Below are 24,583 nucleotides of genomic sequence, written 5' to 3'. Positions count from 1 at the left end.
GCAAAAACAAAGGTCACGGTCCGGGAGGTGTAGGCACTATTGGGCCACTTGAACTTTAATTGTACAGTGGTGAGGACAGTGAGGACCTTTTGTAGGAGACTGGGACTAGCTTTAGCGGTCCAGTCTCTGCCACATCACCATATACGACTGTCAGCAGGATTGAAGGAGGACCTATGGATGTGGTGTTTCTTCTTGGATTCCTTTCATGGAATTCACATCATGGTACAGCAGGAGGTGGTCTCAGGTACGCAGATCTACTCAGATGCCCCATGCAGCAGAAGTTTTGGGCTGTATTGAGAGGGACGCAGGTGTGCAGAGTAGGGACTAGAGACTTGGAAAAGAAGTGGGGGCGCAGCATTGGATTCCTTGAATTGTTCCCACTGATGGTGGCAGTCCCTGTATGGGGGAATCTGTTTATACACAAGAAAGTGGTCTCCAGGGTGGACAATATGGCAGTAGTCCAAGTGGTCAATAGACAATCAGTAAGGGATGAACAAGTGCTAAAGCTGTTGAGAGAGTTTTTGTTCTACAGTGCATGACACAGGATAGTTTGTATAAAGAGAAACATGCCTAGTGTGGACAATGACATTGAGGATCATTTGTCTCATTCACAGTGGAAAAGGTTCCAAGGATTTGCCACGGAGGTGGACATGGACAAGACCCGCATATGTCCGGAGTTATGGCCTGAAGGAGGCAGAGGATGTTTCAGCTGCTAGTAGGGTCTTTGGCTGAGTCTACCTGCAAAACATATGGCCAGACATCGGCAGAATGTTTGAGTTCCGGGGCTTGCTGATGTGGGAGAACTGGGAAAAAGTAGAAGGCACAGTACAGCTCATTTTGCGAATGTCAGAGAAGGGTTTTGTGTAGAGTAACAATCGCGAATAAACTGCCAAGGAACCCATTTAAGGATAGGCTTCTCTGGTGTTCTGTGCCATCAGCAGGGAAACTGGGAAAAGGATGCTGGAAGGTTGGGACAGTGAACAGGGGCGCTTACAGCGTATGAGTAAATCTACTACATAGATCCTATTATGCTTGGTGATAAAAAGACATATGGGGCCCCTCTTTATCACGCTAATGTTGTGTTTGTTCTTTGAAGCATTTAGGGTGTCCGAGCTTTTGGGGGGGTAGGGGCAGCAGGGGAGTGTATTGGGAGAATGCTACTTTTACTTCGGAAAGGCTGGATATCAGGTTGTTCTGCTCCAGGACAGTCCAGAAGTGCAAGAGGACGACAGTCAAGTTACCACTGATTAGAGGTGAGGATTTGTGCCCTACTACTTGGGGCAGAAAACACTGAGCGCAACTGCAGGACCCCTCGGGTAGGGTTTTCACTCATGCCCAAGGGGAGCGGGTCACAGCATTTCAGGTTTTAGTGGTAATGCAGAAGGCGCTGTCCTTTTTGGGCTTGGTACCTATGGAGTTTGGCATGCATTCCTTTCATTTGGGTTGGCAATGGAGGCGAGTCAGCAGGGTTGGTCCAGGGAACAGGTTATGGAACTAGGTAGGTGGTCATCAGATTGGTTTCAGAGCTATGTCAGGTCAGGCTTGGGTAATGTTTTGTAAAATCATCGCTTCCTTTTTCACACCATGTTCTTCTTCTAGGTTCGGTGCTAAGCCCGTTGGCTGCTTACATGGCGGTATGGATTGTGGGCCATTCCTTTGTCAAATGGGCAGACCAAGAAGCAGAAAAGAGTGTAGGGGGACACAACCTGGGGTTTGATGTCAGGTCAGTGTTGGTAAAGTGGCATGGTAAAGGGGGTATGTGGTGGAAAGAATTGTTACCTAGACTGAATCAGTTAATGTACAATAGGATTTGCCCGGACATCTTACTCATACACCTGGGGGGAAATGACCTAGTAGTTTAGAAAGGGTTGGCTTTGGTGAAGCCAATGAAGCAGGATCTCAAGGATATTAAGGCGTTGTGGTCTGGATGTTTTGTGGCCTGAACCAAGTTTGTTCCTCGTAGGTTTCTGGAGAGGTGCCACCAGAACAGCTGCTATAGATAAGGCTCAGAAGAAGGTGAATAGAGAGATGAGACGTTTTAGTAAGGATGAAGGGATAGGTAAAGGGGAACACTCTGACTTGCGCCATGATGCAGTGGAATTCTTCGAGGACGATGGAGTACACCTCTCCAAGTTTGGTATGGAATTATACCTATTAGAGTTGCAGGTGTTCTTGCGGAAGACACTGAGTATAAGTAGGGAGGTATAGCACATGCTCAAGGGGGCTGGGGGCAGAAAAAGTCATGGTGTTGGCTTATTTTGGTGGCGGTTGGCTCACAAGTTTGCAGAGTTTATTTAGGTTTATAGTTTTTGACACAGGCAAAACAGGCTGTAAGGGAAGCTGGATAAGCCCACACCGTAAATCACAGGAAGTTAAAAGTTAGATCATACAAAGATTAGGTTTATTCAATGTTAATAGATTTACTGTTAATAGATTTGCTGTTAATAAATTTACTGCTAAACAGGAGGGGAAGTTTAAGTGAAGCAATTATACTGAGCAGTAGATCAAGATGCTGGTTATGTATGGGGTGAGTTGGGACGTGGGAGGAAGAAGTGTAGGTGTTTAAATGTATAATGAGGTTTTAGGTCTGAAAGGCAGTATGCCTAGTAAATTTGTTGTGAGCTGCACCTGTTTCAACAAAGTGGCCTTTTTCCACACACAGTAATGTCTCAGTGGTCTGTATTACACCTCATTTCACCCAATAACAGTTTGCTACTTTCTTGTGCATGGGTCTGTTGACTTAGCGAACTAATGCGCCCACTGTAGGGGGCTGTGTTCGACCTCAGGGTCACTGGTTCAAATCCCGTTTGGTCCCCTCAGCCTTTCATCCTTGTGAGGTCGATAAAATGAGTTGCACTGAATTGGGTATCAATAAACCAGCGCCAAGATACCCTTCTGAATGAAGGTGTACTTTACAAATACACTTGTTCTGTTGTAAATGCCTTGGAAGGAGGTGAGGAACAACTTGGAACCGGTTTAAAGGTTCTTATCTCACTGTTGTGCTTCTGATATTTAGGGCTAAGAGGGGGGAGGGAATTGGGGTAGCCTGTTATACGAGTTGGAAAATCTAAAGTTGGCGAACTTCTTCCCATTTATGACACCCCAGCAAGCTTGCAGTGCATGCAGCTGGCATACATGTTTCACACGCCGACAATGGTGTTTCCTCTCAGCTACATCCTGCGCCTGCCTGCAGGAATTTGAAAACGATTTATTTTTCTGTTGTCTCTTTACATCTTGTCCAGCGTTGTTCTCTGCGCAGAAAAAAAACCTTCACTTGTTTGTGGATGTCTGGGGATTTATTTCATTTTACGTCGTCCTGCACAATCACCTTCAACAATACTGGTATAATGGATACGTATGATGTATGCATAATGTATCTGTCTAGCTTAATTAATTTAAAAAGGCAGCGGAAACAGCAAAGAAAAATATAAACGATCAATCACTTTAAAGAAAGCTACATCAAACAGCAGTTCCACGATTCTGCTCACTAAAGCCAGCGAGCTCCCCAGTCGCTCCTTGATTTGATGCTTGCATTTCATACAGATATATCTATTCATCACTTTAAAACAGACAGACCTAAAACATGCCTAGCTATTCATCAGTATAAAAGCCCTCCAACACTTGGGTAAGTGAGAGTCATGTTAAGGCTTTTTGTACCTGGGGTACGGGCAGGGACCTAGTGGGTGTTTGCAATGCCGAAAGAGGTAATGTGCAGTAATTGCCCCTAATTACAGCTAGAGAAGCAAGTGAGCTAACTTTTTCTAGGAGCATTCGGGGGTTTGGGGCATCTAAGATATTTTGGGAATCATAGAGTTTAACAGTGTTAATTTCCACAAAATGTCTTAAAAGCCATAGGCATTTTTGCATAGAAAAATAGATGATTATCTGTTTGTGTTTGTCAGAAAACAAATCTGTAAAAAACAGAAATTTGGAAGCCTTAATTGCATCCAATATGCAAACACCAGCATTTTGCTATGGGTGTCTGGTATACCAAAAATCATGTATAGTGTGCCTGTATCTGTCCTGCAGCCTCGAGAAGGACCACTCATGCCAAGAATAAGTTCCGACATCCCAGCTCCAGCATTTTGCTATGTGTATTCCCATACCAAGTATCACCTCCAGTATGCCATGGCCAGTGGCAGACTCACAGGGGTAACACATGCATTCACTCGCTCACTCATGCTCACTTACATCCACTCATTCACCATTCACACTTGTTTTCACTCACACTCATTCTCACTCACACTCACTCATCCTTATTGACTGAGCCTCACTCACTTACACTCAGCCTTACTTTCACTCGTTGTCAATCTCATGGTCTCCCTCACCAATCCTCACTCAGTTTCACTCACTCTCACAGCACACATCTAGTGCGTGGGATCCTTGTGAGTTTGTCTAGCATGTGGACTTGTACTGGTGTGCTTCCAGTATTGACAGCACACACTCAGCTCTGCATTATTACTCAAGGCAGCATTATTAGAGCATCCGAGCAGGGGATGAAGGCCTCAGCAAGCTGATCTTCGTATATATGGCTCTGTGCTCTTTCTCCTTCCTTGCTCAGCAAATTTGGTTGCAGTGCTGCACTGCATGCAAAACGAATTAATCTGGCCCTAAATGTTCAACTCACCTTGAGTACTGGAAGGTATTTGGCACAAATATTGCACAGAGGTTATCAAAAGACCACAAACCGAAGTAGGCAGCAATACAACAAAATTGCGTACCTTTGGACACAAAGAACACTTAGGGCCAGATGGAGGAACATTCTGAATTGCGACCCGCAAATTGCGATTTGCGAGTCGCAATTCAGAATGTTGGATGGTGTCCCTGACACCATCTGCGATTCGCAGGGGGTCGCAAAGGCCCACCTCATGAATATTCATGAGGTAGGTCGCAATTTGCGACCCCCTTGCGAATGGCGGCCCTCACAGCGATGGTGCCCTGTTGCGGACAGCAGGCCACCATGTCTGTGACTGCTTTTTAATAAAGCAGGTTTTTTTTTGTAATGCAGACTGTTTTCCTTCAAGGAAAGCGAGATGCGTTACAAAAACGAGAATTGAAACGTTTTCATTTAATTTTTTCAGAGCAGGCAGTGGTCCATAGGACCACTGCCTGCTCTGAAAAAATGTTTGCAGTGCCATTCTCAACGGGGAAAGGGGTCCCATGGGGACCCCTTCCCTTTTGCGAATGGGTTACCACCCATTACAAAAGGGTGCAAACTGCGATTGGTTTGCGACTGCGTTCGCGGTCACAAAGCAATCCTGCATTGCACTGCGACTCGCAATTAGGAAGGTAACACTCCTTCCTAATTGCGACTCGCAAAACGAGGTCTGTGCATTGCAAAGTGCATTTTGCACGTCGCAAACAGCGAAATTCGCTGTTTGCGACGTGCAAACTGCTTAGTACATCTGGCCCTTAATCCTGCCTGCAAAATGGGGCAACAGAGAGATACCGTTGAGGACAAAGAGTCTGCATTGTCTCTCCTAAACAGATGACACCCTCAGACTGATTATGAACTGAAGACCTAGGATTCTTATACAGTATAAAGACTGAAATCAAAAGGCCTCTTCAGGATGTCATAGTGTCAATGGAGAAGGGAAATTTCAAGGAAAGAATCTACAACAAGGATTAATAATTTAATTTCCCTAAGCAGAAGAAGCAATGCAAGTGATTGGAAAGACCATCGAAGCCTCAGGCGCCAACATACCTCCAGCACCACATTATGACATTTCCACTAGGCCAGCAGGCGGTAACAGCGTTTCCGTCCGCTGGCCCAGCAGAAAAGTCACCACAACATTGAAGCTGGCTCGCTGGCAATGTTGAGGTGCGTCGGGTGCAGTAGCACCCGTCGCGCATTCCACTGCCTGTAATTCAGACAGTGGAATGCGCGATTGGGCTGTGCATGGGGGCCCCCGAGTCACCCATTCCGCCCGCCTTTGGACAGGATGGCGGATGGGGACTTGAAATCCCAGGGCAGCACTGCTTGCAGCGCTGCCATGGTGGATTACAACCACCGGGACCGCCAGGCTGCAGGCTGGCAGTAGCCTGGCGGTATCAGCGGTATTACTGTCGCGGGACCACCATGGTCATAATGTGGCGGTAAGTGCCCCACATTCTCGCCTCCCGCCGGGGTCAAAATGAACCCCATAGTGAATAAGTCATTAGTTTACAAAATTTTTAAAGGGTGCCAGGCAGGATACTTTTTTGCAGGAAGAAGTCTCCCCTGAACAACAACAATCCTCTGATGCATTTTCCTTGTAGAAAGAGGAAACGACAAGGAGAAATAAACATATTTCTCCTTGTTCTCCTCGTCTGGAAAGGCATATCATTTTCACACATTCCTTGATTCATACCAGATATACATTATGACATGCAGAGCCAAGAAAGCTGACTACGCATGGTACTGTAAATCTGGCAAAAGGGCTTGCGTCGATGCAAGCCTTTAGTAAATCTGGGCCATAGAGCGTGAGGGAGTCTCCAAATTTACCCACAACTTTTGAACTTTTTTCTAGTTGAGGAGTCAATAAACCAGTTCTGCACTAGCATCAAAAATGTTGATCAACCCTACAGTTGATCTGGCATTATTAGCACTGGACTGTAAAGTCTACGTTCCTAATTATTGCCAGGGTTAAATTTGTAAAAAGCAGTAGGAATGTTGCTAACAAATACAGGGGCATATTTACAAACCCCTAGTGCTTCCTTGCACCATATTAGCGTCATTTTTTTAATGCTACTGTGACGTTAAGGAGGCATTTTTGCCACCCCATATTAACAACGTGGCACAATGCATGCATTGTGCCACGTTGTAACCCCTTGCGCCATATTATGCCTGTGTCAATGTATGCAAGGGGGGCGTTCTGGTGCTAGAGGCCCGCAAAAATGGTGCAGTGAAATTCACAAGATTTCACTGCACTATTTTGGGCGTAATTTTTAACACCTGCTCAAAGCAGGTGTTAAAATGACACACCCATAGTAATCTATGGGCCTCCTTGCACTTTCCTGTACTAGCGTCAACATTTTTGATGCTAGTGCAACAAAGCGTCACAATAGTGTCAAAAATTCTGACATTGGTGGCCTAATGACCACCATGGTGCACCATATCATAAATACTGTGCTACCATGATGTCGTTAGGTGCCGATGGGGGGGCGTAAGAAAAGGGGCACATCACCTATGATGTGCCACTTTCTTGTAAGTATGCCCCAATGTGTTGTCTGTGGTGCAATGAAAATCGGAACCTCCCAAAGCTTTGTTACTCAGGCCCTCATTACGGCTTCGGCGGTCGAAGCTGCTGCAGTCAGCAGACCTCCAGTGCTGGCGGTCTGCTGACCGCCATATTAGGAGTCGTTAGAGGACTTCCGCCCATTTATGTCCGACAGAGTTGAAGAGGCAAGTGCATCGCCAGCACCGCCACGCCAGCAAGACTCCGCCTGCCATATTACAAGCCGTAATCCGGCTTGGCAGAGTCTTGCTGGTGCGGTGGTGCTGGCGATGCAAAACCGCCAGGACCCATCCCCTCCCGTATGACCAGCTCACCGGAAAAGGTAGGGTGATTGTCTGAAAGTGGGGTGGGGAGTGTTGGGTGCATGCGTGTGAAGTGTATGTGTGCGAATGAGGGTGTATGAGTGCGTGTTTGTGAGTAAGTGAGTGGGGGTGTCTGTGTGCAAGTGTGCATATGCGGAGGGGGGAGTGTGTTAAGGTATGCGTGAGTGGACGGGGTGGGGGTGTGCATGAATGCAGATGGGGTGAGGGTGTACATGAATGCGGATGGGTGGGGGTGTGAATGATTGTGGATGGGGGTGCATGTGTGAGCGATTGTGGGTTGTGAGTGAGTGTGGATGGGAGGCTGGGGGGATGTTTGTGGGTGTGTGTGTGTGTGTGCATATGTTTGTGTAAGTGGATGGGGAGAGAGGGTGAGTGTATGTATGTGCTCCAGGAGGAGGGCAGACGGGGGGTGAATGTTTGTGGAGGGTGGTGCGTATGTGTGAGTGGGGGTGTGTGTATGTGAGAGCGGGTGGGGGTGTTTGGATGGATGTGTACAGTTGGAGGGTGTTTGGAAGTGTGTGGACGGGTGGAGGGGGTGTTTGTAAGTGTGTAGACGGATGGGGAGGTGCATGTAGGTGTGGGGACATGTGTGCTGGTGTGTGCCAGCGACAGGAATGGGGATTCCTGTCGCCGGGTGTGTTACAGCCAGGGTTTTCGTAGTGGGGTGACCACCACAGAAAGACTGGCAGTCTGCAGCCTTGTAATGCGGCCAGCAGGGCTGGAGGTGCTCACCGCTGGCCGCGTCGGTGCGACTGCACTGGCGGGCCAGGTAGCGCTGTGGTGGTTTGGCTTCTGCCAAACCCCACAACTTGTAATGCGGTGGTCTTTACCGTCAGGTCCGCAGCAGTAAGACCACCACAGCGAGACTGGCGGTCTGATGCCCGCCTGCCTCGTAATGAGGGCCTCAGTCCTCATACAGTGCGGTACAGAATAATCAAGGTGAAATGATAAGTCGTATTGAGGGCAGCAAAGAGTACAGTGATACCCACATGAACATCTGGTCCTAATGTGTTGCCCCCTTTGTCACATCTCCAAGAATAGTAGCAATCTCTTTTGCATGTGAAATATAGTGGGTACCTGCACAGTGGTCTCCTCAGTGCTGCAACTTATCCCTGCATTGAATATATTTAATAATGAAAAACTAGGAGGTGCTATTTTAATTATTAACAAACGTATTGGGTAGCAGTAATACACTCTTTAAGTCTTATGGTTTCACCAAATATATCTTAAATTAATAAAAAAAGATTCATTTCTAGACATTTTTGTACTTGGCATCATAAGTTTCTTCATTTAACAGCTCTTTAATTTCTTGCTTATCAGAAACAATGAGCTGATGCATTTGTTCTTTTTTTGACACGTTCTGTGCTTCCTTGCAATTAACAAATTACGACAAAGGAATGCTAGGATCAGCCAGATGCTTGGAATGTTCTGCTCCGTCTCTAGAACTTACTGCCTGGAGATGGAGGAGAAATGAGTAGGCTGATGAACATTCCCAGGATAATTGTTGGAGTCACACATGGGGTTTAGATTTAAGCCCTCAAAAACACAAGTAACCTGGTAATTAGGATAGTCCAGGGTTGGGATAATAAAGAAAAACCCAGAAGAATCTTCCTCTACCTTCGGAATGGATGTGCCTAAACCTAAACCCCTGCTTCCTTCAGACAATGGTGCTTACTAGATTGATTTTTCAAGTCTATCCGTCCAATAGCACAAACATGCTTGCTACCTCCTTTCTTCTGAAGACAATGCCATGGTGCCTTAAGGAGAAAAAAGGAAAGGTGGCATAAAAGAAGTAATCGTCTCTATCTTTCCTTTGGAGGGATTTGAGTTCAGTCTTTCTAATACACAAAACCTGAAGGGCCTGCAAACTGTAATCAACTCAGTTTCCTCCAGTGATGGGTCATTTACCAGCACTTCAAGATAGAAGGGATCTTCTAAGAGACACCTTCCTTGATAATGACTGGATGATGTGCTTAGATCTTAGGTAGGCCTACTTTTCAATTTCCATATGCATTGCCAACCAGCACATTTTCACGTTCCAGTGAAACAGCAGCTTTTTGCTGTACTGCAAATTTTTCTTCCCTTCTTCTCCACCTCTTGGCTTCACCAAGATCTTCCATTTTCCATCTTCCATCTTCCATCTGGTAGTATGCCATTTCTTCTATTCTGGTTTCTATATTGTCCTTGAAGATATCCTTCTAGCGGCCCAATGTCCCCTTCACCTCCAGTAAAATTTTCGTACAGTATGTGCCTCCTTCATCACCAGAAACATCTCCAGTACAGTGTGTGCCTTCTTCACCACCAGGGTTTTGTGATGAACTTTGATAAATCTGCCTGCACCCCCTCCCAGTCAATGGAATTGCTCAGCGTTGTCGTGGTCATCAATCCCTGTCAGCATCATCTCCTGAGTGAGAAACCTTGTTGTCTAAAGAAGTAGCTTAATCAGATGCTAGACCAGAAGTGCCTCTCCCTTGAGACCTTAGCCCAAGTAATAGGCCATCTCTTTAATTTAGGCAGTCTTTCCAGGACCTCTTCATTGCCGGACTGTCCATTATTGAAAAGCTATTCATCTTAGATAAGGCTTTAACTATTCAGATGTAATTCCTCTTTGGAAGGACTCGATGGTTGTTACACAATGTACAAACATGAAATTGGAAAGCCAGTTTTGGCTCCTGTCCAGATATTATTTTGAAGTTGGATGCCAGGACTATAGGCTGGGGTGCCAAGGCCCATTGCCTCATGAGAGGTCCTCTCTTCTTGTAAAGAAGCCTCTCTCCAACTCAACATCCTCTCGATCACTCTTGGAATGAGACTTGAATACCGTTGCTTCTTTTGCCATGCATTTAGAGCTATGTGCCTATGTTTAATATTCAACTTGCTGAACAAATTCTTCAGCTGAAAGTACATACACTGCCCTTTAAGACCATCACCATCTCCTGTGTATTTGATTGAGATAAGCATCTGAGTCTTGCCACTATAGGTAGTAATCAACCAAAACGAATGAGACTTGAATCCCTTTGCTTCTTTTGCCATGCATATAGAGCTATGTTCCTATGTTTAATATTCAACTTGCTGAACAAATTCTTCAGCTGAAAGTACATACACTGCCCTTTAAGACCATCTCCTGTGCATTTGATTGAGATAAGCATCTGAGTCTTGCCACTATAGGTAGTAATCAACCAAAACGATGGCATAAAGTTTGCCCTGCACAATACGTTCATACGGATCCAGGACATCCAAGGCAAAGTCCTTCTTTGGTCCCCTAGGCCATTCTCTCTGAATAAGTTCCAAAGATTGAGTTTTCAATACTTTATCAAATCTCTGACACACAGTATACTGTTTGACAAATTATTTATTCTGAGAGTCCATATAAGGCAACCAAAAGGTTGTGTAATCTTCCCTATAGGGTCAGGCTCTCCAGTATGTCCAGGCTGAGCCACTGAAATAATATAAGAATGTAAGTCAGAAGAAGCAACATAAAAATTCTCTTTCAAAATGACATCACTTTCAAATGATAAATAATGTTTAACTTGTCAAAATACCCACAAATCCTGAGACAACAACTTTTCCTTTTGCCAAAATCCACAAATAAAATCATTAACATTGAGCAAACCGGATTCTTTGGACGTGGCATCCAACTATTCCTTCTTTATCTGACTCAGTTAGCTTCCTGAACAACATCCTGAAAGCAGTGGCGGCTGGTGACCTTTGAAAGTGGTGGGACACAACAGGTGCCCTAAAAATGGGTGAACTGAGCATGCAAAGTGAGCTAACTCAAGTTTCCACTCGAGGGTTTAAGGACTCTCTTCCAAAAAGATTTCGAAAAATATGGAACCAACTGGTACATTTACTGGTACACATTTCAATGTTTTACAGATGCTCAGGGAATTTTCAATGGGAACTAATGGAATCTACCAATACTTCTCCAAGTTATGCTAAATAATGATGACCCTCTGCATTCATTCTGATTCACTGTTCTGCAACACCACTGATGACTGAATTGATATGTAACTGACTACCTAACAGCCCTACTTGCCCTCCACTATGCTCAAAGGCTGTACTCCAGCAGGAAAGACCTCAAGAGGCATAGGGCAATGGCCCGCTTGTAATAAAGTCTTGCTTCAGCCTGTCAGTCTTTCAGAGGAACTGGTGTGAAACAGGCAGGCTTTGGTCTGGTTCAACTGATTATTTATGGATCAAATCTGTTTATTATTTTAAACATGTAAACATACAAAAACAAAAATCACATCACAAGGCCGTAAAATAAGAATCATGCCGTAGAAACTCAAATCGCGAGGTAAAGGCCCTCCCTATATTCTCGCACTATGCCCAAGAGGGCATCACCGCCCACCCCTCCCTCACGATCTAGCGCACAACCAGGCAACGGCCAATATTCTGCAGCCTGCAAGATCTCCTCATGAGGCCCCGTATCAACAAAAAAACAAACACATACCAACAATGCTTCCCTTCCAGCACCCGTGTCATCGCCACTCCCCCACTCTTCCTTCTCACCCCCCAGTTGCAACCCTCTCAAACAGCTTTTCCCACTACAGTCTAACCCACATTCAAGTGAGCCTCAAGACTCTCAAGTAGGCCGGACACGTCAGCTCAGTGAATTCAGCGGATAGGATTTAAAGAAAAGGCTTCCATAATTCACTCATTTCTCCCACCCGCTGCTGAGAGGCTAGGGTGAGTTTCTCCATGCCGAGGATAAACCACAGCTTCTGAAGCCAGGAGACACGCGTCGGAAGTCTATCCGTACCCCACAACGCCAGGATCAGCTGTAACGCTGCGTTAAATGCCAGAGACATCTGCCTCCCTTTTAACGATCTCAAGGGAAAGGTGAGGGGGCTAGGCAACCCCAACAAAATGTACGATGGGAATCTAGGGACCTTGGTATGGAACGCTGCATCTATATCATCTATAATGCTTGCCCAATAACGATGAAGCTTGGGGCAGTGCCAAAGTAGATGCACAAGTGTACCTGTGGCTCCACACCCACTCCAACAAAGATCAGTCTTAACAGGATCCCATGCGTGTATCCGAGCTGGGGTGTAGTACCAGTAGGAAGCTACTGTATATGAAGTCTCAGTCCCTGCTGCATTATAGGCTGTGTGGTGGATCCTATAGAATATGCTGTCCCACTCCTCATCCGAAAATTCCCTCCCCATCTCTCTCTCCCATCTTAACTGTCCCTTTGACCTAGGCGGGCGCTTCTCCCACTCCAAGAGCCGATATGGTTCTGAAATAACTCTTTTGTCGTCCTTCTTGAGCAACAGCCATTTCTCAAACGGCGTAAGTGGTCTCTCTATTAATGCTCTGTGAGCCGGCTGGGGAGCCCAGTGCTGTATCTGGTAATACATCAGCCTATCTGTCTCCAACAAGCTGTACGCCTCCTGCATCTGGTCGAAGGACATTACCCCCTGGTCGTCAAAAAGACTTCCCAGCCGCTTGCAACCCCCCTCATGCCAGCGCCTTAGACCTTCCAAATGAAGTCCCTGCTCAAAATCAGGGTTCGCGCCTATGGGGGTCATCGGGGACGGGAAGGTCGTCAACCCCAATCGGCAAGCCACCGTGTCCCATATGTGTAACGTTGCTCCCTTAATCGGGGAAGAATAAAGGCCTCCCGCTCTATGCCGACGCCGGAGCCAAGGCTCCTTCCAAATGTGAGAGTCCGCCACCGCCTGGTCCATGAAGCACCAGTTTCTCAGTAAGTGGGCGACTCCACTCTAAAAGAAAGCGCAGTTGTGTCGCCTGAAAGTATCGCAAAAGACAGGGAACCGCTAGGCCTCCCCGCTCTTAGAGTGGTATAAAACCTGCTGCGGGAGACGCGGCGGCCTACACTCCCACACGAATTTCAGAACCGCTGACTGAAGAGTAGATATCGTCCGAGGAGGTGGAGTCCGCGGAAGCGCCTGAAACACATACAGTATACGCAGCAGAATTGTCATCTTCACCGCCGCCACCCTGCCAAACCAAGACAATCTATGTCTACCCCACGACTCCAAGTCCGGCCGCACCTCCCACACCAACTTCGTGAAATTCAGGCTCGCCGTCTTGGCAGCTGAAGTCGCCAATTCTACCCCTAAGTAGGAAAGCTGCGAAGACGACCATAGAAAGGGGTATCTAGCTCTCAAGGTTGCCTCATGATCCGAGCTAACCAACAGACCAAGGACCTGGAACTTCTGCATATTCACCCGGAATCCCGAAACCTGGCTAAACTCAGTTATTATCTCCATAAGCGCCGGTAGTGAGATCGCAGGCTCCTCAAGGGTGAGATTACATCATCCGCATACAGGGTAATGAGGTGGTGGTCCCCACCGAATTTCACTCCAGATATCAAGGGGCTGTCCCATAGTCGCTGCGCGAGGGGCTCCATATATAGCGCAAAGAAAAGGGGCGAGAGCGGGCACCCCTGCCTAGTCCCCCGCCCAACCGGGAACGGCAGAGAAAGTACTCCATCTCCACGAACCGCCACTCTGAGAGACCGATAGGCACTCCGGACCCAAGACCTGAACCCTGGACCCAAACCAAAACGCTCCAGCACCCGAAAAAGATATGGCCAATGGACCCTATCAAATGCCTTTTCGACATCAATAGAGAGGAAAAGCGCTTCCCTTCGCGATCGATCTAGTTTATCTAACAAATGCAGAAGACGCTTCGTATTGTCACTCCATTGTCGGGTTGAAATAAAGCCCGACTGGTCCGGGTCAACAAGGCCTGGCATGTAAAAATTAAGGCAGTGAGCGAGAATCCCAGTGAATAGCTTGGCATCTTTATTCAGTAGTGAGATCGGCCTATATGAGGCACACTTCTATGGATCTTTGCCCGGTTTATGTATAACAGCAATGTTAGCGTCTAACATACTGGGCGTCAAAGCTCCCGATGTCCGGAAGGAATTAAAAAGCCTCACCAAAAGCGGGGCAAGTTCTGCACAGAAGGTCTTGTAGAATAATGCCGTAAACCCATCCAGACCCGGGGATTTCCCAGCCCTTAGGCGAGAGATCATCGATATAAACTCTTCCAACCTTATCGGTTGATCCAGCTGGGACGCCTCCTTCTCACCAAGAGGGGTGATAGCTATACCTTCTAAGAATAAGTCTAGGGCCCCATCGTCCCTCACCTCCGCCGCGTATAACCCCGATAGAACTCTGCAAAAGCCTCCGCAATCATATCCCCGGACGGGGATCGGATCATTTTTATCGTCAACGTCATTCGTTACTCTCGCAACCGATGCGCCAAGAGCTTCCCGCACCTATTGCCCCCAATATAATATGTGTGTTTAAGCCGTGCCACCGCATATTCCGCCCTATCCCAGTCCAGCCTCTTCAACTGTTGACGCACTTTCTCCAATTCCCGCCAGATTCTAGGCGCTCCAGTGGATTTATGGGAGCGCTCCAACACAGTCACCCTCCACTCCAGCTCCTCCCTTATCTTTTTCCTGGCTTTATTATCCCTCACGGACAATGCCTTCACCTCGCCCGCACTACTGCCTTCAGGGCCTCCCACACAGTCTCCAAAGCCGTACTGCCATTGTCATTAAAGCTAAGGTAGTCCGTAATTGCACGCCGAAGCGACTCCACCACTGTCTCACTTTGGAGCAAAGAATCCCTAAAGCGCCAGCTTGGCGCACCCACACGGCCCACGTCCATGGTGACCTCCAAAGTAATCAGAGCGTGATCAGTCAAGGCCCTAGGGTCAATTGTGGCCCCTCTAACTCAGGACAGGAGCTCCTGTGAGGCCAAGAAAAGATCGAGCCGCGCATACGTCTTGGTCACCGCTGATTAAAAGGAGTAGTCCCAGAGCGTGGGATGTAGCTTCCTCCACACGTCCTCTAACCCACATTCCTCCAACCACTGACGTCCCACCTCCGATAATGCCCCCGCCTGGCCATAGCGCTGACCCGAGCAGTCAAGCTTGTTATCCATCACCAGGTTAAAATCCCCTCCTATCAAGATGGCTCTGTCTGGCGAACTAAGTATCGGGGAAACCGCCTGTCTCAAGAACACTTCCTGTTGGGTATTTGGAGCATAAAGTGAAGCCACAGTGAAAGAGAAGGCCCCCAATCTCATTCTCATAGCTAAGAGCCTGCCTTGCACTTCATGCACCTTCCCCACTATCTCCCCGGCAAAAGTCTTTGAGAGCAGTATGGCCACCCCTGCATGCTTCGTAGTAGCAGATGACCAAAATTGTCTAGGGAACCACGTGAGCGCATGCGGAATGTGTCTTTGTGCAATAAATGTGTTTCTTGTAGTAGGCAGATATGGCTCCCGGACTTCTCAAGACCCGACAGGATCGCTAGCCGTTTAGTCGGACTGTTAAGCCCGCGAACATTCAAACTTAGACACTGAACTGTCATATATCACAAAAAAAAGATTGCCGGGGGGAGGAGCCTCACGGTGGGGCCACAACCCAGAGCAGCACTGCAGCCACCCAGGATCACCCAGCCCACCCATTATGACTCGTAATGACCAGACGTACAGAGAAGCATACCAACAAATAACCATAACGCACAACCGGTGCTCATAAAGATACTGTCCTCTCACACTCATCCCGAAGAGGAAATAGTATCAGCAGGGGCGTAGAACCACACAAATTCGCCCACCAGGTCCATCGACTCCGCCGCCCAGGCCCCGCTAATTAGTCACAGGCCCACAATGACCAGCTCGCCTCCATCCGGGTAGTCCTGCCGCTCCTCGCCTAGGTGCTTGTCCCTGCCGCTACGCTGCTCACAGCCGACTGGCGCTCCGAGATCTGCTCCAATGGAGTGGGACGCTGCTGTTTCCTCCTTTTCTCCTTCCTCCGCCAGCGAGGACGTCCCCCAGCGCTTGGGCCCAGCTTCGAGTCCGAATCCAGGACGTCTCCCTCTCAACCCAGTATCCGGCCCGCCTCCGACACAGACTTCACCTGGTGTAGCTAGTCCCCCCAGCGAAAAAAACAAGCCGGAACGGAAGCCCCCACGAATAGGACACAGCATGCGCGCGCAAATAGTCTGTAATGGGCTTCAGCTCACGCTGCCGTTGTAAAGTCCGAACCGAAAGGTCCTGAAATAGTTGGAGCTGATGGCCTCTAAAGTGAACCTGCGGAAGGTTGCGCGCCCGTTGCAATATACTTTCTTTCAGCCCAAAATTGTGGACACATGCCAGAATATCGGGCGTGCGGTCCCCCCCTCCACCAAGACGGCCCATCCAATGTACTCTGTCCAGGACAATTTCCTGCGACTCCTTCAGATAAAGGACCGAGCGAAACAATGCCACCACAAAGTCACTGATGTCGTCCTTCTCTGCCCCGGTTGGCGCCCCTCGAATACGGATGTTATGTCTGCGGGACCGGTTCTCCAGGTCCTCCACTGTCATCTGGAGGGAATCCTGCTGCTCCCGTAAACGCAAGACCTCCTGCTGCAGGTCTGCCAACTCCTCCCCACGGGCCGTTTCACCATCCTTCACCTGTGCAACTCGCTCACCCAGAGATGTAATCTCAACTTGCAGTTCCTTCACCTCCTGAGATATGTCTCTGCGGAGTTCCTGCAGGTCGCTGCGGAGCGATTCAAACAAGGAGGTAAGGAAGCCCTTCGTGACTGGAGCAGCCTCGTCCTCTGTCGTCTCCCTCCCAGCCTCGGGAGACCTCACGGGCGGCGATACCTCAGGGGCGCCTCCCGGCCCCGGGTGCCCTCCAGTCAGCATATCCCGTACCGTCCGGTCCCGCTTAGGCTTGGAGGCCGCCATCACCTCTGCTCTCGGACTGCGAGGGTGTAAGGGAACCCACTGGGCCTCTGCGCGTCGTCGCCGGGGGCCCTCCCCTCCTGGCCTCACTCTTCTTTCAACAGCCGTTGATCTTCACTATAGAGCCCTCCACAAAGCTCCTCCGCCTCACGACTCACTTGCACTGCAGGGAAGGCCTCCTCAGGACGCCCGAGCCAGCAATCAGCTACTCAGGCCCACTGCGTCATCTCCAGCTCCTCCACTTCCGTGCTCGCCAAGCAGCCTCTTCAGGGCTCGCCGAGGCCAGGCACACCTGAAGGGCACAATCACCTCACGAGTCCCAGAGCCCGGCTCAGCACCAGACTCATCTTGTGGGCTCTTCTTCACTGCCCATATGCGCCCTCCATTACGGGTGCCGCCTCGCCCCCTTGCCCCCTCGTCGCGTTAACAGGCCGCCAGTTCCAGGCTCAGTGCGCAGCACGGGCCGCAGCGTGCCTCTCCCACCTGCGGCGAGCGCCGGCCCAAGGCGCACCACACCCTGCGTCCCGCCGCGGGTTCACTCCCGGTCCTATTGGGTCCCCCGCTGCTCCGCTACCTCCAGCTTCACAGCGGGACCCCCCTGGACACGGAATCGGGGGCTGTGAAGCAGTTTATAAGGCCTGGACGGCGGAGCTTGGACCAACGCGTCTGCTCACGCCGCCATCTTGGCCACGCCCCTCAACTGATTATTTAGAGGCATTGGACATTCAGTAAACTCTGAACATACCCTACTTTGCACAGTATTATCTTTTTGGAGTAACTTAATTCCAACCTCCCAATTGATGAAATGGTTCCCACTGACTTTACTGGGGGGTCACAGGTCCAAATCCCAGTCAAACCAAACAACCTTTCATCCTTCTGAGGTTGATAAGATGAGTACTTGTGAGTTGGGTAACAATAAACATATGTGTTCTCTGAGCTAGCTACTGCAGTCTTTCACAACAGAAAATGATGTAACTCATCATGTACCCATCCCTGCTGGCCCCTCAAATGTGCCTGGTATGTGAAGATTCTCTCACCCTCCAAGGCCTCCCAGAAGCGCGCTGAACATGTAAGAGACTGTACCAGTCTTACTGGCATTTGAAGGTCACTAGCCAGTTTTCCACTTGTTGAAACTGAATGGTGAATGCCACCAGTTTTGTGCGCTAGAAAGGAGTCTGCTGACTCAAATCAAACAAAGATCAGGATGCTGTATGATAACATTAAATATGGACAGGATTAATAAACTCCTGAGTGACCTCAGATATCGTTTAGTAGCTTTGAGAATGTCTTTTTTCAAATATTTTGGGGCATATTTACAAGCCCCTAGCGCCACCATAGCGTCACTTTTTATCAAGCTCCGGTGGTGCTCTGCACTGTGCCATATTTACAACGTGGCGTTAAGCCACTTTTGTGGCTTATCGCCACCTTGTAAATACGGCCCCTTCACACGCAGTACTTTGCGTGAAACGGACATGCAATGGTTGTTGCTGTGGGTGTTTTACAGCAACACCCATTGCTTTTTTACGCTGGCCCAGATTTACGAGAAATCGTAAATCTGTGGCAGCGCCAAAATCTAACACCACCCGAGGGGTGGCGTTAGCATGGCACAACAAGGAGAAATGCTTTCATTTCTCTTCGTTTTTTGCTCTTTCTATGTGAGCAAATCACCACTGAAGATTGAAGTTGGACCTTCCTGCACAAATCTCCCCCACAATGCAGCCATCCTTGCACCATGGCGCAAGGGTAGCTGCGTTGGCGCTAGGCAGCTAATTTAGCGCCGGCGCATGGGGAAACACAGTGATGCGCCGTATTTTTGTAAACATGATGCATCCCTGCATTTCAGAACTGACAAAACGTGGCGCTGCCAATTTTGGCCAAAAGTTATCATCTACAGTAGTGGCAGTCGCCAATCTTTATTTGAATTAATTTTAGGATCTGTTTAAAGTCACAGACCCTGTAGGATTTGGTGCACCTGGAGTAATCATACACTTCCTATTGTTCAACTTCTGTCCCAAAAACATACACACTCCCTTGCTAGCACATAAACATTTATTGGACTCAATTGTATCTTTACACCAGATGGCTGCTATGTGCTTGACAAAACAATAACATCATTTTAAAGCATTCAAATGTATAAACACAAGCACTCGCTCATAACACTGTGAAGTCAACAAGATTCTCTAGTTCACACCACCCAAACATATTTTAAAAATGTCACATCCTTCTGTATTTGAATCATTCCTTCCTTATGTATATAATTTCAAAAGTGGCATGTGAACTCAGGAGTGCCCCCACCATACCTATTAGACAATCCCTTGCCAGTATTTTTTCACAGGACTAAACCCTCAACCCTATCTTTATTGAATTTTCCCTTGTTTTGTCCCCGCAAAGTCACAGCAGTTACGTTCGAACTGACAGGATCAATACTGATACTCTAGAAGAAGCAACAGATTGCTCTATACTTTTAGCTGTCCATTGCTCTTCAGCTCTGCCAATTGCCACGCATTGAGGGTTAAACTAAAGCATTCCATTGCCTGTCCCCGCATGGCCGCACTGAAACGCGATGTCACACAATTCATAGCTCCCAGTCTGGCCAGAGTCACATGGGACCCTCTAAATAAATCCGACCTGAATAATTATCCTAAGTCATAGCTGTTTAACCTGCTGTGGGTCAAGGCAGATTCTGTGGTCGAACAGAGCTGATGTCATTGTTGCAGCTGTACTGGGGACCAGAGCGGGTCTTCAGCTTCTCTACCTCATGAGCTTGACTCTAGCTGGTGCGGAGTTTGTATGACAGTCACAATGCATGCACCCGCTCCACAGCACACTGTATCAGAGAAGACTGACTTGGGTCTTCCAGCTCTCAGCTGAACTTAGCTGTGGTGTGTGAACCTTTGGGACACTGCTTGATGCCTGCACTTTGACTTGGACAGTGAACACAGTCCCCAGCTCTAACATGCAGAGTACCTTGTGACCCCATGCCTCCATAACACTGACTCTCCTTCAACACTTCACAGTCCGATAGTCTTTTCCACGTCACACTGCATCAGAACCGCCCAGTTTCCGATTTGCTTGTGTGTGATATTAGTAGATTTGCCATATACTTATGTGTGACTTTTTTGCCCAGATTTAAGAGGGCCTAGCACCACTAAAGCGCTGCCTTAGCGTAATTTGTTTGAGGCTAGGGCGGTGCTGAGGTGGCCTTTTCCCCACACCATATTTACAAAGTGGCCCAATGCATGCATAACCCTTTGTGCTACACTATGCCTGCGCCAGGTATAATGAATGCAAAGGGGGCGTACCCCTGTTAGGGGGGTCGAAAAAATTAAGCAAAGAAATATCTCAGATTTCTTTGCATCATGTTTTTCAGCACTTTTAGTGCCATTTTGGCACACAATTTGGGCGCTAACCCTGAACAGTACATTAATAGCATCAGAATTCGTACCCTACCCTGCACCATGGTGCGCCATATCTTAGATACTGCACACACATGGTGGTGGTAGTGGGGCGTTAAGGGGCGCAAGGAAAGTGGCGCTGCACTAGATGCAGTACCACTTTTCTTAAATCTGCCCCTTCATGTCTTATTTGTAAAATTTTGAGTGACACTTCATCATGAACTAAGTGAAGCAATTAGATCAATGTTTCACTGTTAATTACACAAATAACCCAGTTTTTACAATGCCAAGTGCTCTTCAATGCTAATATTTAAGTTTAAATAAATCCAATTCTTGTGATTCTAAGAATTCCTATACAGTCTCTGTTCCGTAACCTTTAGCTAAGCTCTCTTCTCTATTCCACGCAAGTGCTTTCTCTTCTGTCTTTCCTTGTGCTCTATTTTTCAGCCCATGTCAGGTACTCATTGCTTCTCAAGTAACCTCTTTCTGCTACATCTACACATAGGGCCCTATTACGAGTGTGGCAGACAGGAAAACAGATCCACCAAATTCCCAATGTGGTGGTCGCTGCCATGCGGGCGACCTCCCTGCTGGCCACATTATGACTTTTCCACTGGGCTGACCAATGAAAACCAAGGTTTCCGCAGGGCAGACCAGCGGGAAAGTGACAACAGCATTGTCGTCAGCTCATAATTGAGCCACTGGCCATGCTGCCACTTGCAGGGGGCTCTAGCACCCTCAAAGTGCACACTGTCTGCGCATTTCGAGGGTGCTGGGCAGGGGGACCACTGCACTGTCCCTGCCACAGGCATGGGCAGTGCAGGGGGTCCCCCTGTGGCCCCCACACCTTTTCTCTGCCAACCTTTTCATAGTGGTGAAACTGCCATGAAAAGGTTTCCGGAAAACAACGGTTGTAATCAGCAGGGCGGCGTTGCATTCAGCGCCGCCCTGGCTGATTACAACCTGCACCTGCCGGCAGCCCGTCAGGATTGAAGATCCTGGCGGGGATGGTGGTAGGTTGGCTGGTCTGGCCACCAAACTCGTAATGTGGGAGTCAGACCTCCGCAACTATGTTGATATGACTACCACTGCAACATTGGCGGTCCTCGGACAGCCAATGCCGTAATCGGGCCCATAAAGTCTCTTCTTTTCTCCAGTTATTTCCGCATTCATCTCCCCTCAGGTTCTCTCTCACTTCCATTCCTACACAAATTGTCCTTGTCATTGCACGCTGGCACAATCCATTCATCTCAGATTCTCTCTTTGTTGTCTCAACATCATCTTCAATTACCTTCCGTACCCCTCAGGCGGGAGTTCTTCACTCCCTCCCCAAGAAACTCCCCATTCCGGTCTTGTATCCTGCACTGTTACTACACAGTGAACTTCTTACTCATGTTCTTTTCTACACAACACTGGTACTCTTACTTACACCCTCCACTTCTCTTTGGTACTTGGGTGTCCTTAGATGCCCAGTGTTCCACGTCAAAATGTGTTTTCATCCATTCCACCCAGATATCCTCTATATCGCTTTTCAATCCTAAATTAAGTACTCACCCATCTGAGCAAACACCACTGTAGCAACCTGCAACACGCTGTCTGCAACATGAGTTAAACGTTTTACAACTGCATGAAAGAGTGTGGTTAAACAGGGTGGCTGTTTTGTGCAGCAGCCAAACGTTTCACTTCAGCATGATTGAAATGTCTTGGTTTTTATATGGCTTTTTGGGATTCATATGCCACAGTGAAGGCGACTGGCACTGGTTTCAGAAAGTACCAACCTAAAAGCGGAAAGTGCATCAGGTAGGCATAGTGAAATAACGTTTGTGCCACTGCCTGTAACTGCATCCATCCTGAAAATCCCATGAACACAATAAAAACAGGTAACCACACAGCTGCAAAAGAACTGTTTGAATAAATAAAACAATTTGACCTCATTCGCTGCATATTCTGGCTTGCATGTGCCTTTCTGTGCGCTTGGCAGTGAAATATTCCTTTGACCTATCAAGATCTTCCATGAAACATTCATAATCCTTGGCATCCACCCTTTGTAAACTGTTAAGGAAGGGAGATGTTCCAAAATGTATTCTGCTCTCATGCCGAGTAGATCCAGTAACAAGGCCTTGTTTCTACTGGAGTCAAAGGAGTCCCTCTTCAGTGGCGAGCATATCATTTTTGAAAAGCCTGAGCCATTTCTCCCACTTCATGCTAGGCTGACCTGGGGCATTTAGGAAGGGTATTTGCTACACTGCATGCTTAAATACGAAACCGATCCATAATATGTGTCAGAGTCAAGAAAACGTACTGCAAAGTGCATGCAGACTATTGAAATTAAACAAACTATTTGAAAGAGTCTGTAGTGTGGTGGAATAAATTGGCAATGGTGGTAGGGCATTTACCACCATTCAGTAAATGTAGCAAGTCCCTTCAACATGAATGAGTTGTAGCACACCAGAAGAGCGTCATGAGGGATCACCCAACAGTGATCCTATCAGTCAAGATCATGTGTACTTTGGGGGCATTATAACCACAAAAACAAATACAGATGCAAATGCACTGACCAAGAGATAGAGCGATCTTGCACTGCACACTATTGCGGGGTAACCTACAACGCGGAGTGCCTTGTCAGCCCTGCTGGAGGAGGGATGTACTGATTAAAGATGGCTGTCATGCTCCTCATGCCTTTATTGGGTGGCTTGCAGAGCACAAAAGCATTACGGCCCTGCTGATAAAGATATGCTCTGACATCAAGGGCACCGTCGGGGTGGACAGTGCCTGGGAGGATCCTACTAAAAGCTGAAAAGCGGTATAATGCGCTGATGAGATTTCACTACAGTTGGTGGCATCTTAGATCCAACCAGAGCAAACTTGAAAGCGCCAACTTCATATATGGTAGGTACTTTTAAACCAGTAAATGTATTTATAGAACCCCAATCCAGGAACACAGCTACAAGGCAGGGTGGGTGTCACAATCTCATCTCCAAAATGTGGTACGAATGATAATAACACAAACTTCAAGTAAATTTGCATTTATTTTGACCGCCTAGGCACAGGCACCTTCAAAGGAAAACGTCCAGGGTATCACTGCCTGGAACATAAAACCTTAAACAAACTCAAAGAAGCATGGTCAATAATAGAATATGTAATAACATTCTACAGTGTGTAAGGAAAGAGTAATTTACAAAGCAGTGGAACTAGTCAAAGAACATTCAATTCAATATATGACTCACTGAGATAAAATGTCTCTCTTTTCACACAATAACATTTTTATTGAGAACAAGGAAAAAGAAAAAGGAAATGAAAATCTAACAAATTACCTTTCTACCTACCAACATTGTTCATGAAGAACAAGGACAAAGAAAAGAGGAGTTGATATAAAACAAAATTACCTATTCCATGCAAGCATAAATATACAAGCACAGATGAAATAATCCTTACCTGTGCAACCTAAACTACATAGGCCTTTATCCACAACGGCTGTTTCTTTGTTCTTTCACTGCATACAACCCTTGAACACACTTCCTTCAGCACACCCCTTTCTTCATTCACCAGGAACAATTTTGTTACACTTGCAATGAACAAGTCTTCTAACATTCCACTTTTCACCATTTTCCAAAGTCACTTTTCATATTCTTTTAGCACCAGAAAATTTGATTTACTCTTTCTTTCTGTCACTCCCAGTTTAAAACGCACCAAATCTCTCACTTTGAACATGTGTGCAAAACTTCTTAACTTGTTCCTATGCCTGTCCCTGTTGACATCCTGTTTTACTTCTACCCTTGTTGCTGCAGCTTTCAAATACTATAGTTTCCCCTCTCTCTTCTTCATCCACCAGGGACATACCACAATGGCCCCACCCTCTGTTGCCAGTGAAGAGGATAGCATACCTAGGCCCATATTTATACTTTTTTTGCGCCGCATTTGCGTCA

Source organism: Pleurodeles waltl, chromosome 1_1 (assembly GCF_031143425.1).
Source record: "Pleurodeles waltl isolate 20211129_DDA chromosome 1_1, aPleWal1.hap1.20221129, whole genome shotgun sequence".
NCBI lineage: Eukaryota > Metazoa > Chordata > Amphibia > Caudata > Salamandridae > Pleurodeles > Pleurodeles waltl.
Note: the sequence above shows the minus strand (reverse complement) of the source record.